Raw genomic sequence first — 17961 nt, forward strand, 5'->3', positions numbered from 1 at the left:
TGATGAGCTACTATAAATAGGAATCACAGTATTTCAGAAAGTGGGGTTCAAACAATCAGTCAGAAAAAATTCTGAGAGACAATGACACTGAAATGAAAGGCGAAATAGCAAGAGTTAGGCAGGGATAGAGGGTGGGGCAGCAGAAGGGGGTGTCCCAGGAAGGAACAATAATGTTCAGTCTGTGGAAGGGAGGGGACAGGACCAGGGCATAATCATGTTTCTATCTGTGAGCCATTGCCCACGTTCTGTGTTCTCTATGTTAAACAAATATAAAGGAGAACCTTAGCATCCTTAGCACAAAGGCAAGATATAATGAAGACTGCATAAATGTACCCACAAGTCAATGGCAGTATTCAGTCTCCCTTGTGGAGCTGGATCCAGTCCCTGATCCTCCAGAGCAGATAAAAACGAGAGTCAACCATGGGGGAGCTTTCTAGGCTACACTGGACATAAAGGAATCCACTTTTTGGGCCTGGTGGAGATGAAGTGTGCTAGTCTGAGAGAGCCCTGGCTGAGAGGCTATAGTCAGGCGCATCCACACTTCAGGTGACCACCTCCAAGGGCACTTCTTGGAGGAAAATATATATGGCTCTCCCACTTGTCTCTTGCTCCTGGCACACTTATTTCAGTGAAATGAATGAAAAATGTTTTCCCAAAGACTGATGGCAGATGCTTTACACATAAAAAACAAACAAACAAACAAACAAAAAAAAAACCAGTGATCTGGGGCTGGCGCCATGGCTCACTTGGTTAATCTTCTGCCTGTGACGCTGGCACCCATATGGGCACCGGGTTCTAGTCCTGGTTGCTCCTCTTCTAGTCCAGCTCTCTGCTGTGGCCCAGGAGGGCAGTGGAGGATGGCCCAAGTGCTTGGGCCCCTGCACCCACATGGGAGACCGGGAGGAAGCACCAGGCTCCTGGCTTTGGATCGGCACAGTGCCAGCTGTAGCGGCCATTTGTGGAGTGAACCAATGGAAGGAAGACCTTTCTGTCTCTCTCACTGTTTATAACTCTACCTGTCAAATAAATTAAAAAAATAAAATAAAATAAAATAAAATAAAGAAAATCAGTGATATGATTATTGGCTCTGTAGCAGAAGTGAACATTTTGCTTCTGTATAACTTGGTGTGTTCTTCACAGCTATGTTGTGGCATGCTGGAGCTTGAGCAGATCTGCCCTGGCCAGCTCTAGGTGGGTAACTTTAGAGGGTTATTCCAACTCCCTCTCTTTCTATGTCTGTGATAAGTGGATAACACTATGAATAATATCTCTCAAAATTAAATTAAGACAATGCATGTTAACTAATAACAGTATTGGGCGATAAACACCAATAATGGCTATAATTATTTTACCATTCTTTTCATTATTACTATTCTAGCTTTATCAGTTGACAAAAACTGGTCTAAACCTGGCTGTGCCTTTAGGTATCCTAGGGAAATTACATTAATATAGATTCTTGGGTCTCAGTTTCAGATATTTAGATTCACAAAGGCTGTGTAAAGTGGGACCTCTGTGCATGTCTACAGATGGTTCTGTTGTATATGATTTATGGGATGACTACATGATCTAGGCAATACTGCATATACCACAGGTATTACGTATATAAAATTTGATGTGAATCTGTACCTTGGAGTTGTATTGTGTAATGACTCTGATATGATTTCCAGGGCTATTTTCATTTTTAAGAATCTGTGATTCTGTCCTGTGTCCTAAACAAGCATAACCTCACAGTCTAAACTGAGAACTCACTAGTTGTTTTGAAACTAATTGACCTACAGTTTTTAATCATTGAGGATTTTAATTATTTGGTCCTTGTGAATGTGGTTTGGATGCATCATGTACAGTCCCACCTGGAAAGATTAGAAGGTGAACACAGCCCTGAACATCTGTGTGTTCTGCCCCTGCAGATTCAGGCAACCGTGAGCCAAAAATACTCAGAAAGGGATGGGTCTTTGGTCCATCAGTTAAGAGGCCTGTGTGCCATGTTGAAATGCCTGGTTTCAATTCCAAGCTCTGGCTCCCAATTTTGGCCTCTAGCCAATGCATACTCTGGGAGGTGGTAGCTAATGGCAGTTATAATGTTATAATGGTAGTTATACCTGTGCCATCCATGTGAGAGACTTAGATTGAATTCTTGGCTCTGGTTCTGGCCCAGCCCGGGCTACGGTGGGCACAGGAGAGTGAATCAGAGGTTGGGGCCTCTCTGTCTCTGGTTTGGGCTCTGTTTCAGTTTCTCTGGCTCTAGAATAAAAATGACTGTATCTATGTTGGATATGTACAGACCATTTTTTTGGTCATCATTCTCTAAACAATACAGTGTAACACTATTTACATACCTTTTGTACTGTATTAGGTATGCTAAGTAATCTAGGGCTGATTTAAGATATGTGGGAGGGCTGTGGGTTATATGCAAAATGAAACATCACTTTATTAAAGGAATCAAGCATCCAAGGGAGGAGAGGTGATTCCTGCAGCCAAACCTCTGAGGATTTGGAGGGAAGACTTTGCAAATGGAATGGGTATGAACTACAGGGCCCTTTCTGCTGAGAGCAGCTAGCTCCCTGCTGGAGCCCAGATTCTATCTGCCTCTGCCCTCTGGACCCTGGTCTTTTGAAAAAATAAACAAAATTGACACCCCATTGGCCCAACTAACTAAAAAAAGAAGAGAAAAGAGCCAAATCAATAAAATCAGAGATGAAAAAGGAAATGTAACAACAGACACCACAGAAATAAAAAGAATCATCAGAAATTACCACAAGGACTTGCATGCCAGTAAACAGGGAAATCTATCAAAAATGGATAGATTCCTGGACACATGCAACCTACCTAAATTGAACCAGGAAGACATCGAAAACCTAAACAGACCCATACCTGAGACAGAAATTGAAACAGTAATAAAGGCCCTCCCAACAAAGAAAAGCCCAGGACCAGATGGATTCACTGCTGAATTCTACCAGACATTTAAAGAAGAACTGACTCCAATTCTTCTCAAACTATTCAGCACAACTGAAAAAGAGGGAATCCTCCCAAATTCTTTCTATGACGCCAGGATCACCTTAATTCCTAAGCCAGAAAAAGATGCAGCACTGAAAGAGAATTACAGACCAATATCCCTGATGAACATAGATGCAAAAATCCTCAATAAAATTCTCGCCAACAGAATGCAGCAACACATCAGAAAGATCATCCACCCACACCAAGTGGGATTTATCCCTGGTATGCAGGGATGCTTCCTTGATTCCATGTTCTGGCCTTACTCTCCAGGAACAGTTGTCCTCATCCTAGGGAAACCTTTATCCGATCCTGGGTTCCTTTGACTATCATTGTCATTTGTTACCTTTTGGTAACAAGATTATTAATTTCTACCCATCAAATATTCTGCTGAAATTATAATTTGAATTCCATTGAAAGTATAGATCAATTTGGAAAGATTTATAACCTTTATAAAATTTCCAATCTACAGACGCAATTGCATGCATATTCTTAATTTTGTATATTAACCATAAGTCAAAGATTTTGTTAATTCAACTGATTTCAGTTAATCAGTTACATTAGTATGAATTTTACAAGTTTCTAAATTGCAATGTGAATAATGACACTTTCATTATTTAATGCATATATCGTTACTTCTTTTTTACCTACTACTGGGTAGTTTTTGAGTGACCATTAAATAGACGCTGTGTTGGGGGACCACGTTAGACTTATTTTACAACTAAGGGGGGAAAGCACTGAACATTTCAGACTTTATTTTTTATTTTATTTTTTTTGACAGGCAGAGTGGACAGTGAGAGAGAGAGACAGAGAGAAAGGTCTTCCTTTGCCGTTGGTTCACCCTCCAACGGCAGCCACAGCCGGCGCGCTGTGGCCGGCGCACCGTGCTGATCTGATGGCAGGAGCCAGGAGCCAGGTGCTTTTCCTGGCCTCCCATGGGGTGCAGGGCCCAAGCACTTGGGCCATCCTCCACTGCACTCCCTGGCCACAGCAGAGAGCTGGCCTGGAAGAGGGGCAACCCGGAGAGAATCCGGCGCCCCAACCGGGACTAGAACCCGGTGTGCCCGCGCCGCTAGGTGGAAGATTAGCCTAGTGAGCCGCGGCGCCGGCCAACATTTCAGACTTTATGCATAGAGTTTCTATAGGTTTTATAGATACTTTTATTCAGATAAAAGAGGTTAATATATATTTGAGAATTTTATGTTTTTATAGAGAATAAGTTTTGAATTACTTTCATTATCATTATAGAGTGTCTTCTTTATGCTTATACATGCTATGGAATGTCATCAAGTTTGCTACTATCAGTTTCTCTTTCCCTGCAACATGTTTTCCATTATTCCTTTTTAACCTGTGTGTGTGTGTGTGTGTGTGTGTGTGTTTGTGAGAGAGAGAGAGAGAGACAAAGAGAGATTTATTTTATAGATATATATGAACATCTATGTAATATCAACTTGTAAATGTTTGAAAAGATAAAATTATTAAACATAATAAAATTTCAACTAGTGTCAGTTGTAGCATAAATACACAGAATATTATAAAAAATCAAAAACACGGTAAACAGAGAAAAAGAAAAAACATTCTGAAATAGTAGTTCAAAGATATGGAAGATAGGTGGATTGATATGGGTTTGATCTAATAGGAATTCCACAGTGAAATGGTGAGCATGGAAGAAGGACAACAAGCAAAGATAAGGATGTTGAGAATTTCCATAGATTGTGGAATAATTTTTTATTTATCCTATGCTGCTCCTCAAACAAAGCATATTTCTTCATTTAAATAATCATCTTGAATTGTGAAAATTTCTTTGACTTCTCTATGCATATATATATATATAAATACATCACAATATATCATAATATGTAGTATATCATACCAGTACATTGAATCATAAGCATGATATAATTATTCCAATGGATGCAAAAAACCATTCAATGAAATTCAACACCCATTCCTGTTTCATAAAAAAAGAAACATAGTTCAATATAATAAAGGTTATATATGACAACTCTCAGTCACTGTCCTATTGAACGAGGGAGAATCAAATGCATTTCCTCTAAGATCTGGAACCACACTAGGATATATATTTATTGTTGCTGCTCTTATTCAATACAGTATTGGAATTTTTAGCCAGAGCCATTAGGAAAGAGAAAGAAAGAGTACAAATAGAAAGGAGAAGCTCAAACTATTCCTTCTCAGATGATATGCTTCTGTATGATGAGAAACCTAAAGACTCCTCAAAAACACATTAGAACTGACAAATTCTGTAAAGTCACAGGATATAATCAACACACAAAACAAGTTACATTTTTAGACACCAATAATTAACTCCCTGTGGAAAGAATGATAAAAACAATCCCATTCAGGAGAACTACCAAAAAATGCCTGGGAGCAAATTAAACCTGGTAAGTGAACGACCAGCATCCTATATGGGCACCGGGTTTTAGTCCCGGTTGCTCCTCTTCCAGTCCAGCTCTCTGCTGTGGCCCAGGAAGGCAGTGGAGGATGGCCCAAGTGCTTAGACCCCTGCACCTGCATGGGAGACCAGGAGAAGCACCTGGCTCCTGGCTTTGGATCAGCGCGGTGCGCCGGCCGCAGTGGCCATTGGGGGGGTGAACCAATGGCAAAGGAAGACCTTTCTATCTCTCTCTCACTGTCCGCTCTGCCTGTCAAAAACAAACAAACAAACCAGGATTCCTAGAGGACTATTCATTGGCTGGTTTTGCCTGGCATAAACTGGATAAAACCACCTCTGCTATTAGGAACCAATTTTCCCATAAAATCCACCATTCTGGATTTTGTGTGTCTGGAGGTTATATTTTATTGTGGATAGTTTTATAAATTTATCAAGTTCCATTTTTGGCTTTATGCTTTATTTAGGAATTCATGTAATTGGTATCTGGTCCTTTTTAAAAAATGTCTGGACTGCTTCAACTCACCATTGAGAGTCCTCATTTTACTTGTATTTTTGGCTTCATGCTGGCTTCCTTATCTTTTCAGCCTTGTGCCATTTCCCTTATGGATTCCCATTTTTTCAATTTACTTCTATTTCTCTTTCATCAGCACAACACATTTGCCATAGTGTACCTTAATATAGAAAAAGTTCCCCACGCCTGACCTTTAACCTCAAAAAGGCAGAGAACAGCTCCACTTATGAAATATGTACATGGCCATAGTAAATGTAAGCCTTTTTTTAGTACAGAGGGTTATTGAAAATGAGTTTGCCTCAGGTACTTCTTTTAGAAAAACAAATACGAGAGGACAGTTCATCGCCAGGTTTTGGCTACCACAAACTGGATGAAACTGGTTCTGTTGCTAGAAACCTCTTTTCCCATACTAGTCCACTATTTTAGTTGTGTCTTTTATTTTGTGTGTTACATTTTGCTTTGGATGTATGTATAAATTTTCCAAGTGACAATCTTTGTTATATGGTTATTTATGTATAATGTAATCAGATATCAGGTTTCTTTTTTAAAAAAATTCTTCACTGCTTCAACTCACCATTGAGAGTCCTCATTTTACCTATGGTTTTGGCTTTGTGCTGGCTCCTTATCCTTTCAGCTTTATTCCATTTCCTTTATGGATTCCCAGTTTTTCAATTGCCTTCTTATTTCTCTTTCATCAAAAACTTTTGCCATCACGTACCTTAATACAGAAAAAAGTTTCCATCTGATATTTTAATCTCAAAAAGGTAGAGAACACCTCCACTTATGATATATTGATGAGGGAATAGTAAATTTAAGCCTTTTTAGTACAAAGGGAACTCAGTTATTAAAAATGGATTTGCCTGAGGTACTTCTTTAAAAAAAGATAAATGCTAGACAACTGTTCACTGGCTGGTTTTGGCTGCCAAACACTGAATAAAACTGGTTCTGTTGCTAGGAACCTGTTTTCCCATACTAGCCACCATTCTGTTTTTTAATTTTTATTTTGTGTGTTACATTTTCTTTTGGATATATGTATACATTTACCAAGTTACACTCTTGGTTTTATGCTTGATTCAAGAATAACTGTAACCAGATATCCCATCTTTTTTTTTTTTTAATCTATACTGCTTCAACTCACCATTTACAGTCCTCATTTTATTTATATTAATATTTATATTTCTGGCTTTATACCGGCTTCCTTATTCTATTGGCTTTGTGCCATTTCCCTCATGGTTTCCCACAGCAACTCTGATGCCAGACTCATGCCACTGGTGACAGTGAAAGGACTTGTATGCTCATGCTGGAGCAGAACCCACACAGCTAGGACATACATATATGCTTACACACACACACACACACACACACACACACATGCTCACTCCACAGGGGAGTGAAGTTCAGGCTCTGCTTTGTTGGGAAGAGCAGAGGCTGCTGGAATGCAGCAGGAGCAAGCCCACAAAGCTGGACGAAACCCACCAGGCCCTTCACACTTCTGCAGGGGCCAGAGGTGATCTGGAGGAGCATGGCATTAGAGGAGCCTGAGCTGCTACTGGTGACAGGGATACCTAGCATTCCCTGGTGGTCTCCCCAGCACCCAGCTCTCCCGGGTGCTCCTGCCCCTCCCCCACACTTGCCAAGCCCTTGTTGTCAGCATTGGCTTCAGTATTACCTGCATGTGTGTCCAGTATCGGTGCTGAAATCACAGTGTTTCGTCTCTCAACCCCTCACCTGCACCCAGGGCAGGGGCCCTGTTCCTCCCACAGACAGACTAGGTGGGGCCGACACAGGACACAAAGAAGGCCATGCTCGGCCATCTGCTCCCTTCTCTGTCATCCCGGGAAAACTCTCTGGTGACCAGTGCTGACAGCACCACAGAGGAACAAGACAGGAGCAGAGTGGGAGGACACAGAATGGATCAGCAGGGCTGAGACCTGTCCTGTGTCAGAAGTTTGTAGCCTTGGGAGTCCTGCTTACTGCAGGGGCGGGCACAGACTGAACTCAGGGAGCTGGGTGAGGTGTGGGGGGGAAACTCACTGCACTAACTGAAATTCAAAATGCCAAGGCTTTGAAAGTTGTTACAAGGGGTAGCAATGGCATAGCAGATTAAGCTGCTGCTTGGGAAATGGGCATCCCATACTGGAGGGATGGTTTGAATCCTGGCTGCTCCTCTTCCAGTTCAGCTCCCAGCTAATGTGACTGGGAAGGTAGCAGAGGATGACCCACGTTCTTGAGTCCCTGCCACCCATGTAAGAGTATAGAATGCCTGGCTGAGACGTAGCTGTTGCAGCCATTTGAGGAGTAAACCAGAGGTTAGAAAAATCTCTCTCCTCCTTTTTCTCGTTGCACTTATTTCCAAATAAAACAACAACAACAACAACAACAATAATAATAATAAAACATTGGTTCAAAACAGAGGTGTATTGGAGGAAGCGGACAGGTTACAGGTAGAGAGCCCTGCAGAAGGCTGGGATTTATCGAGCAGCTGACAGAAGGTGGTGGCAGAGCTAGGTCATGGCACATTTGCCACAGTTCTTCCCTCTTTCCTCAGCCCTGCAAAGACCACAGAAGCCCCCAGTATAGGGTTGTGCTTATTCTGAGGTTGAGGAGGCTGACACTCGTCCCTCCTGAGCTGGGAGGGCACCACTGGGACAGGACTGGTAGAACTCCACAAAGCTACCATTACCCAGAACCCTCTCTTTCCATGTTCTGTGGCAGTTAGAGGCCACCAGTGTTGCCAGTAACCCAGAACCCCCTCTTTCCATGTGTCCAGTAACTGACGGACCTGGGGTTCATTTTCTAGACAGGAGGCATGTTTGGCAGAGCTGGATGGATCCAGCTCTGCAGGTCCTGCCGACTTGAGGACATTTGCTTCCAGGTGCGTGGCCCTGGGCTCTCTGGGCTGCTGCTGAGGGTGATGCTGGCTGAGTCTTCAGTGATGCCCATTGTGTGCTGAGCGTGGATACAGTCATGTCGTTGCCTCCGCAGAGTGACCCTGGAACATGGGTGCCTGTGTGCCCTGGGTGTGAGCCTGTGTCAGGACACGGATGTCTGGGCAGGCACTATGCAGAGCACTCAATTCAGGTGTGGGGTGAGCCCATCTGTGAACCCACCGGGCATGTGGTTCCCACAGGTGGGAGTGGGGTGGGAGCCTTCTGCACAGGTGCAGTGATGGTCATGGGAGGAAAGCTGGATGGCAAAGGAGGATGAAGAATGACCGTCCTAGGGAAGTGGGGTGGGCCTATCCATGTCCCTGTCCTCTGCACAGTTCACCATTCTGGGACCTGGGCATCAGGCACTCACTGCCTGTGGGGCTGACACCTCCTCTGATCTGATGGACAGGAGCTGTGGGGAGCAGTTCCCTGTGGTTCTTTGAGGTTGTGTCATGGTGGGATTTTTGCCTTTCAGCTTCAAGGAGCTGTGGGACCTGGAGGTCTTGCTGGTCCAGCAAGCAGCACACATCACTGCTGAGTGTGAGCAGTTACAGATCTGGAGGCTGCATATCGACGAGTTGGGGATCTGCTTCACAGACCCCCAAGGGGCTTCCCTGGTTCCACCAGTCCCTGATGTCCATGGCCTCTCACCAGGCCCCCCCACCCCCACCCCCCTGGTTGCCGAGTCACCATGGAGGGCCACAGGTGGAGCCTGGGGAAGAGAAGGAGTGAGCTGCTGCCTGGCCCTAGGGAGGCTGTGGATCTTGCAACGAAGTCTTTTGTCCCCATTTTGTCCCAGGAGTGGGGTCATTTTCAGAAACTCATCCCTTGAAGTGGGACAGTGTTTACCTGTTTGAGAACTTGTCCCCAGCTGCCATCACAGTGCTCTCCCTGGTCAGCATTAGGCCAGAGCTGAGTGACTCACAAGCAACTCAGGGGGCTGGTAGGGACAGAGTTGAGGTAGAGCAGGTGCTGAGAGCTCAGGGATTCCCAAGGGCAGGGGGCAGCCTGCAGGTCCTCCCTGTCGCTGGTGGAGCCAGCCCAGTTCAGCAACATTCCAGAGCATGTAGCCATGGGGTGAGGGGCACCTTGCCTGACCTTTGGGCAGGTGTCCAGCAGATCCCTGGGTCCCAGAGGGTTGGGCTAAAGGCCTCTTGTAGAAGGCTCCTAGGAGCAGCCATGGCTTTGGCATCAGGGGCTGAGAAGCTGCCCAGGGACCTATCCCAGGGAGAGCAGGACAAGTGGGTTTGCAGTTCATAGTGACCTACTTGCCCTGGGTTCCGTGCTGGGAGGAGGACCTGTGGTGGAGGAGGCAGGACTTGAATCTGTTCACACCATCATCCCAGGACTGCACAGAAGCACAGAGACTAGGAGGTGGGCTCAGCAGAGCACCTGGAACAGTGCCCCAGGGGATTGTTCTGGAAATGTATCAAAAACCCACCTTTATTGATGGTTGACTTACGTATTGCAAGCCACGTAGGGGAGGGGGGAGGTATCTTGCCTGAGCAGCTGACAGGACACAGAGGAAAGGATTGGCCACAGCCTGTGTGGTCACTGTCACAGATTCTGGGGCCGACAAGGAAGGGGTACGGTGCGTTTCAAGCATACAGGAGAAGCAGGTAGACAAGGGGGCATCCTCTAAGGGATGTGGAGGCACCAGGATGGGTGGGCGCCTGGGTGAAGGCTCTCAGCAGCAAACAGTTCTCAGGCTAGGCACCCAGACCCTGTCACTTCAGGTCAAGGTCACTTCAGGCAACAGCTGCTGAGGGCAGAGCCCACCTACTCCCGGGCAGCACAGCCCTTCTCAGAACAGTCCTCACTAAGCTCTAGCAAAGGGTGATGACTTCTGCCCAGGAAAGGCAGCAGATGGCAAGTCCAGCCCCGCCCCCCCCCCCCACACACACAAGGAGGGTCCTGCTGGCCTTTTCTGCCTTGGAGACAAGGCAACAGACACTCACCCAATTAGAAGATCTAGGGCCTCAGGGTCTGACTCCTTTAAGTTCAGTCATGTTAGGGCTCCTATGCTGCCTCCAAGGGCCACTGCAGAAAGGCCAGCAACTGGACTCATGCCATCCCCTCTCCTCTCCCAGCCATGACACTCACACTCTAGAAATGCCTAAAGATGTTGAAGAACTGGAACAAATATCAGAGTAATAGCACGGTGAGGAGGAGGTTGAGGGTCCCCTTATGACAACTTCCTGCATGGTTGGTGCAAGCAGTGCCTATTTCCAAGGCAGCACACTGCCTGATTCTCAGATGGCTGGAGGTAAGTGTTCTCACCCTAAAGTCTTCCTGTCCATCCATTGCATGGTCATCTTCTAGGGAGGGAAACTGATGTCACTATTCGGGTCACCACTAGGTCCAGGGTTGGGAGGCATCTTGGTGCTCCAAAAGGGTGAATCTACTGGGAATGAAGCCCATGCCTCCCGGGAACTGTGGGTGATGAGGCCAGAGTCCAAGCAGAGCCAGCCTCTCCCAAGACGCCACGGAGCCCAGGGCTTCCATGTTCCAAGCACCTCAGGCTGTTCTCCACCCCATCCTGTTCCATCCCTGGGGCCTTGTCTCACCCAAGCCTCTCCTTTCCTGTAGCTGTGTCACAAAACAGACATGGGGATCACTGCCCAGGTGTGGGGGAAGAAGTCAACACTGCTGCTAGACATGAACAAGATAAAGACCGAGAGTCCAGGAAAATACCAGGTACAGGCCCTCTACCTGCTCTCACACAGGTAGCACTAACAACCAGACACTGTCACAGCCAAAGTCTCCCACCTGTTGTAAAGTGCAGCCCAAGGGATGGCCAGTAGTTCTAGGGCCTCCTCACCGACTTGCCTTCCTTTCTCTGGAACCTCCTCCAGCCCCTTTTCAGACTCTCCCAGACTTGGCTGGCCCTGGGTACTCACACTCCATGACAGAAAGCCTGCCTCTCTCACTGATGGGTTGTTCTGTGAACCTTGGCCCAGCACAGACACCAGGCCCAAGAACAGATTCCTCCTACCTCAAGGCTACAGTCATATGTGGAAGAGGGGTTGGAGGGGCCATGGGATAGGCTAGTGCCCTGGAGATAAAGGGACTCCTCAGAGAGGTTAGGGGTCTTGGGAGAGTTGTGGGAGTCCTGGAAAGGATCAAGGGTCTGGAAGATGTGGGTAACACCATATACCCAAAGCTCTCCTAGCACAAAGATCAGCATTCATCATGTTCTCAGAAGCTATGGGGTACCAAGCCCCAAGCTGGGGCAGTTGGGACCACGGCATTCACTAATAGAGAATGAGAGCAGCAAGCAAAGCAATGCTGCCCAAAGCAAGGAGCTCTGGGAGACCTGTGTGGATCTGGGGAAGAGACTTTCTGTCTGGACATCAGGACAAGGGACTCCTGGGTGCCAGCATGGAAGCAGAGACCTAGAGTGTGACATGGACGTGGTCGTGGGAAGAGTGCAGGGACAGAAGGAGGGGTCCTGGGGTAGGCAGGTGGGAAGGAGCCTCAGAGTGTTAGGATGATGTAGAATGGAAACCCCCGAGGTGAGGGTAGAGGCCAGGCCTAGAGAGACAGGGCTATCCTTGTGGTATTTTTTTTTGACAGGCAAAGTTAGACAGTGAGAAAGAGAGACAGAGAGAAAGGTCTTCCATCTGTTGGTTTACTCCCCAAATGGCTGCTACGGCCAGCGCATTGCACCGATCCGGAGCCAGGAGCCAGGTGCTTCCTCCTGGTCTCCCATGCGGGTGCAGGGCCCAAGCACTTGGGCCATCCTCCACAGCCTTCCCAGGCCACAGCAGGGAGCTGGACTGGAAGAAGAGCAACTGGCACAGAACCGGTGCCCCAACCGGGACTAGAACCTGGAGTGCCGGCGCCGCAGGTGAAGGATTAGCCTAGTGAGCCACAGCGCTGGCCTATCCTTGTACTTTAACAGGTGGCCTGGAGAGCAGAGCTTGGAGAGATGAGGTCATGGGAAATCTCAGCCACCTGGAGGTTGTGAGAAGGGCCAGAGTGCAGAGTGAGGGGTCGATGCCGACCAAGAGCTAGCTGGGAGCAAAATCAGGTTGGACTACGATATGCATGGAATGAATTGAGGGTGGGGGCCATCCAAATTATGCCCTATTTTACTATTTGTGATCTCATATTTCTGCCTTTTTTACTTTTTATTTTGACTATGCCAATGTATCTCAACAATCAGGAATGAATAGTGTACCAAACCAAAAAATTCCATCCTCACAGTTCCCACAGGTATCTGAAGCAGTCTCCCATCCCGCCTCACACGGCCACTCCCCCAGTGGAAAATAACTTAAAACAAAGCCAAATGCATTTGTAGATATCTCAGTGTGCATTAGTAATTTAGAATTGTTTGTTAAACACGAGCATCACCACCCTTCAAATATTGCTGGAAGTCTACAATATCGTCAGTATTCATATCTACCTAACTGCCTTCCAGTCTCTAACTATATTCCATCAGAATGTGGAGCTTCTCTGTAGAGGAGCTAGTATTAAACACGTAAAGTAAAAACTTTCAAAAATGCTTTAAATAATGACAATTACCATTGTGCCACTAAAAAGGCCACACTGATCAGGAAAGGAGCAGCCTGGACTCGAACCGGAGCCCATACGGGAGGCCCGTCCTTCAGGCAGCGGCTTTACTCGCTACTCTACAGTGCCAGCATCAGGAGAAAATATTTACAAAACTTACAGCTAATGAAGGACTTGTTCCCAATTATACACTGAACACTTAAAATTTAATCCAGAGGGGCCGGCACTGTAGCTCAGTAGGCTAAGCCTCTGCCTATAGCGCCAGCATCCCCAATTGGCACTGGCTGCTCCTCTTCCAATCCAGCTCTCTGCTATGGCCTGGGAAAGCAGTAGAAGATGGCCCAAGTGCTTGAGCCCCTGCACCCATGTGGGAGACCCGGAAGAAGCTCCTGGCTCCTGGCTTCGGATTGACTTAGTTCTGGCCATTGCAGCCATTTGTGGAGTGAACCAATGGGTGGAAGATCTTTCTCTCTGTCTCTCGCCTTCTCTGTCTGTAACTCTACCTCTCACATAAATAAATGAAACCTAAAAATGTTTAATGAGCAAAAAGGTGACCCCTCCACCCCGCAAATGGCACAGTATATAATAGGACACTACCTCCAATAAGCACACAAAAATAGTATACTGAGTGTTAACAGCATGATGAAATACCACTGCAAGTCTATTTGCATAAAATCAAACAGAACTGCTAATAGGAAATGTTGACAGAAATGTGGAGTAACAGGAACACGCATTTACTGAAGAAAGGAATTCAAAGCAGAACAGGAACTCTAAGATAATCTGGCAGTTTCTTACAAAAGTACACACACAGCATCAGACTCCAAATGTGTATCTCTATGTATTCAATTGACCTGGAAAACAAGCACACATAAAAACCCCTTGCCATGCTCACTGTCTTATTCACAATCACTAAAAACTGTAAACTGGATGATCTTCATGAGGGATGAATATGCAAACTATACCAGATCCATAATGAGGAACAGGATTCAGTGAGAAAGAGGAACAAGCCGTGAAGTCATGTGGTGACCGGGCTGAATTTCAGGTGCATTTTTCTAAGAGAAAGAATCCATACCTTAAAGGCTACATGCTAAGATTCAACTCATAGGACATTCTGGGAAAAGGCCAAATAGAGATGGAGAACGCACGAATGAATGGTTGTCAGCGGCCACTGGAGTTCAAAGAGTTTGACTGCAAAGGGCCACACAGAGATCTTGTAAGGCAAAGGAGCTGCTACTTCAGTTGTTGGACTGGTGGTTAAGAGACACTCCCATGTGGGTTCAAACCACTGGTGTTTAGGAAACACTTTCAATGTGGGTTCAAACCATTGCTGGTTAGGAAACACCCATGTGGGTTCAAACCCTTGCATCTGTACTTTCCATACACTGCTCATGTAGACAATGCACCCAACTGTACATCTGAGTTTCATTTCATTATATGTAGATTTTACCCCAAAGCTCAACAAATATCTATGTTCCCTGAAGGCCTCACTGTTGATTGGCCGATGGTCAGATGGTCACAATAGGACTTCAGTGTTGCTCTCAGAGCTTGTTAGACCTCAGCAGCAAACCGGGAAAACCCTCTTTACTCTCTTTCCCAGGAGGCAAGTCCCATTTCCTGTGATTTTGGTGTATTCTGCCTATGGCACTCTTAAGTGTTCCAAATGAGATCCCTAGGCTATACTCCAGTCAGGAGGTCTTATGTCACAGAGATGCAATCAAAGCATGGGCGGGGGGACTCTCTAATGCAAAACTGAGATAAAAGGAATGGAGATCCAAGCGAGGGGCCTCCCTGGACCTGGCCACAAGTTGTAAGAAGTGGTGCCTTCCTCCTGGGCCTGCATCAACCCCATAGGCTTCGCAGTGTTGGAGGATGTTCCTCTAGCTAGGGACATATCAATCGACTTTGCCAGGATCATGAAAATTGAGTCTCGAACCTGCAGATCTCACCATATTTATCACTGCTCTAGTAGGGAGTCCATGAATCTGAATTTCACTCCTTAAGAAACCCAGTGCGCAGACCTTCCCTTTCAAACCCTTCCCTTGAGGGAGACAGCTGAGCGTATCTATAGTCAGTCCTGGGTCTTTGCAATCTACTGACTCACAGTCAGCCAACCTCCCCAATGCACTGAATTTATGGCTGCAAGGGGCCCTGGGCTGCAATCAAGGCAGTTTCATAACTTGTTGGTCCTCATGGCTCTGGCTGGCCTTGCTAAGGTGCTTCTTCCTTGGGGGTCATGTCTTCAGAGTGCAAGGCTCAAGGCCTGCCATAGGTGTAGTGCCTGGACTGGCACAATGGCCTGCCAGGTCCTGACCTCTGGGCAGAATGTGTTACCCCTTCGTTCTGCCCTTCCACCCCAGTCAACCCGAGTGCAAGCTTAGGAGTCTCCCCGGGGTCACTGAAAATAGGCACGTGCTTGTACTCTTGAGGTCCAATGCCCAGTGGACCAGTACCAGAAGGCTGAGCCCAAGCCTAAGCCTGAGCTTCCCCAAGGCCTCTGGCAGGACACATCAGCCCCCAAGATGAGATCAGTTTTTACAGATGAAGCCAGTGTCTTTTTCAGGTGAAATGAGACCTTTCAGGTAAGCTTGACACTGCCAGGGGATGCTTGGCCATGATGACCTTGGTTCTTGCAGCTATCGCCAGAGCAAGAATGAAGTGGAAGCCCTTCTCTTCACGTACATGGATGAGGAACCTGCTTTCTGGGCCCAGGCACGCATTGTATGCTCGGTACATGCTGGTGATGTGGTTTCTTGCTGCCAGGCTGAATGATGGCCATATGCCTGGATGACTGCACCTTCCAACTGCTCCTGCTCCTTGTGCATCCAAGACAATCTTCTTATGGAGGGCCCCAAGCAGAAAGGGATGGCAGAGAGGCCCCTACTGTGAGTCGGAGCCCTCATTTCCCCATTAGCCAAGGTAGCTGTGTCTGTTGGTGACCAACCTCTTGAGTCCCGTACCCACAGTACTCAGGCCTTGTCCAGATGATTCTTACGGCCCTGCTGACCCTTCTGCCTCGCTTTTCTCCAGTCAATCAATGAACCCAATGCCAGAGCACATCCAGATGGTAGGGTTCCCCATTCTAGGTCCCTTTAGCCTGACTTCCAAACCCAGTCAATATCCATCCTCCACCCAGCTCCCACCCCTATCTCCATGGCAGCCACCTACAGACCAACTGTGGAGGCTCCATGTTGTCCCCCAACAGTACCTACTTCCCTCCTCTGTTCCTCTGTCCTGACCAAATGAGCTCCCAGCTGCTATAGCGGGTGAATTCCATGCCTCCCCGTCCCACTGCTTTTCTGGGAGGCTCTTTCTCTGCCACTCCCTGGGAATGGCTCCTGTCTGCTAAACGATCCACAGTGTTACTGATGTGAAGCTGGAGATGGAGCACACAGGGCTGCTGCACCTGAGGACTGGCCAGGGAATGTAGGTCTTCCTCCTCACAGCAGGTTGGGGACCATCTGTCCTGTCAGCCTCACTGCTGCTGGTGCTGAGAGTGGGTATGGAGGACAACAGGTTTTGGTATCTGAGGCCGCGAGTGCAGGTCCTCCTCCTTATGTCAGGTTGAGGACTATCTGAACTGCGGGCCTCACTACTGCTGGTGTTGAGACTGGAAACAGAGGTAATGGGGTTCTTGTACCTGAGGACTGGCCAGGAAGTGTGGATCTTCATCATACCAGGTGAGGAACTGTCTTGTGGGCCCCGTGGCAGGCATTTAGCCCTGATGACGGGTCACCTTCAGGCAGCACTGGGGACATGGCACTGGCTTGCAGACTGGGCGTCGGGAGGCTGCTTTATGGCTCAGCTGAAAGCCCAGCTCCACAAGGTAGTTTTGAGCCTCAGCATACTGAGCAGATCCTAGAGGCTCCCCTTTAGTGAGCTCAGTTCTTGCTGCTCCACTGAAGCCCTCCTGGGGACAAGCAGCCATCCTCCTCCTCACGACCCAGCTGGAAGACAAGGACGGACAGGTATTGCTGACCTTCAGCAACTTTGGAAGGGCCTAGGAACCCCATGTCAGTTTCGTTTCCTCCTTGTGTACTGCAAGCCTTTGGCTGGGATTTCCCCCAGCTCAGAGCAGGGGACAAGCGGCCATCCTCTTCCTCACAGACCAGCTGGAAGACAAGGACGGACAGGTATTGCTGACCTTCAGCATTTTGGGAAGGACCTAGGATACCCATGTCAGTTTCATTTTCTGCATCTCTGCTGTAAGCCTTTGGCTGGTATTTTCTCCAGCACTGCATGGGGGGGTGGGGAGCGCTGCCCTGTTCTTTAAGGCCCTCCTGAGACACCAGGTGCTCCACAGCTTCATGGATTTCCTGGTTCTCGGGAGAACTCAAGAGACTGAAAAGTGTGATGTCACTTGGTTTGGGCTCTTTCTGCTCCATGCTGAGCTACTTGTGGCCCAATGCGTCTGCCACTGTGGGCCTCTCAGCAGGGTCAAAAGTCATTAGCCAATCCAGCATCTCTGAAGGTTCCCTCTTATATAGGAGGGGATTAGGTTAAGAGCAGGCCAGGATGGCTTCCTTCAGATGCACAAAGCTCTCCCCTTCAAAGGGCAGCCACCCTGTCGCTATGGTGTACAGGCCCAGGCTCCACACATCGGC

General features: G+C 47.3%; 1 protein-coding gene across 14 annotated transcripts in view; it reads right to left on the minus strand.

Annotated features, from left to right (window-relative positions):
- LOC138843126 (NBPF family member NBPF6-like protein) overlaps window positions 1-17961 on the minus strand; it is a 135859-nt gene that overhangs the window by 31862 nt on the left and 86036 nt on the right. The window lies entirely within an intron of this gene.

Source organism: Oryctolagus cuniculus, chromosome 12 (genome assembly GCF_051225735.1).
Source record: "Oryctolagus cuniculus isolate XC-2025 breed Fujian yellow rabbit chromosome 12, ASM5122573v1, whole genome shotgun sequence".
Classification (NCBI taxonomy): Eukaryota; Metazoa; Chordata; class Mammalia; order Lagomorpha; family Leporidae; genus Oryctolagus; species Oryctolagus cuniculus.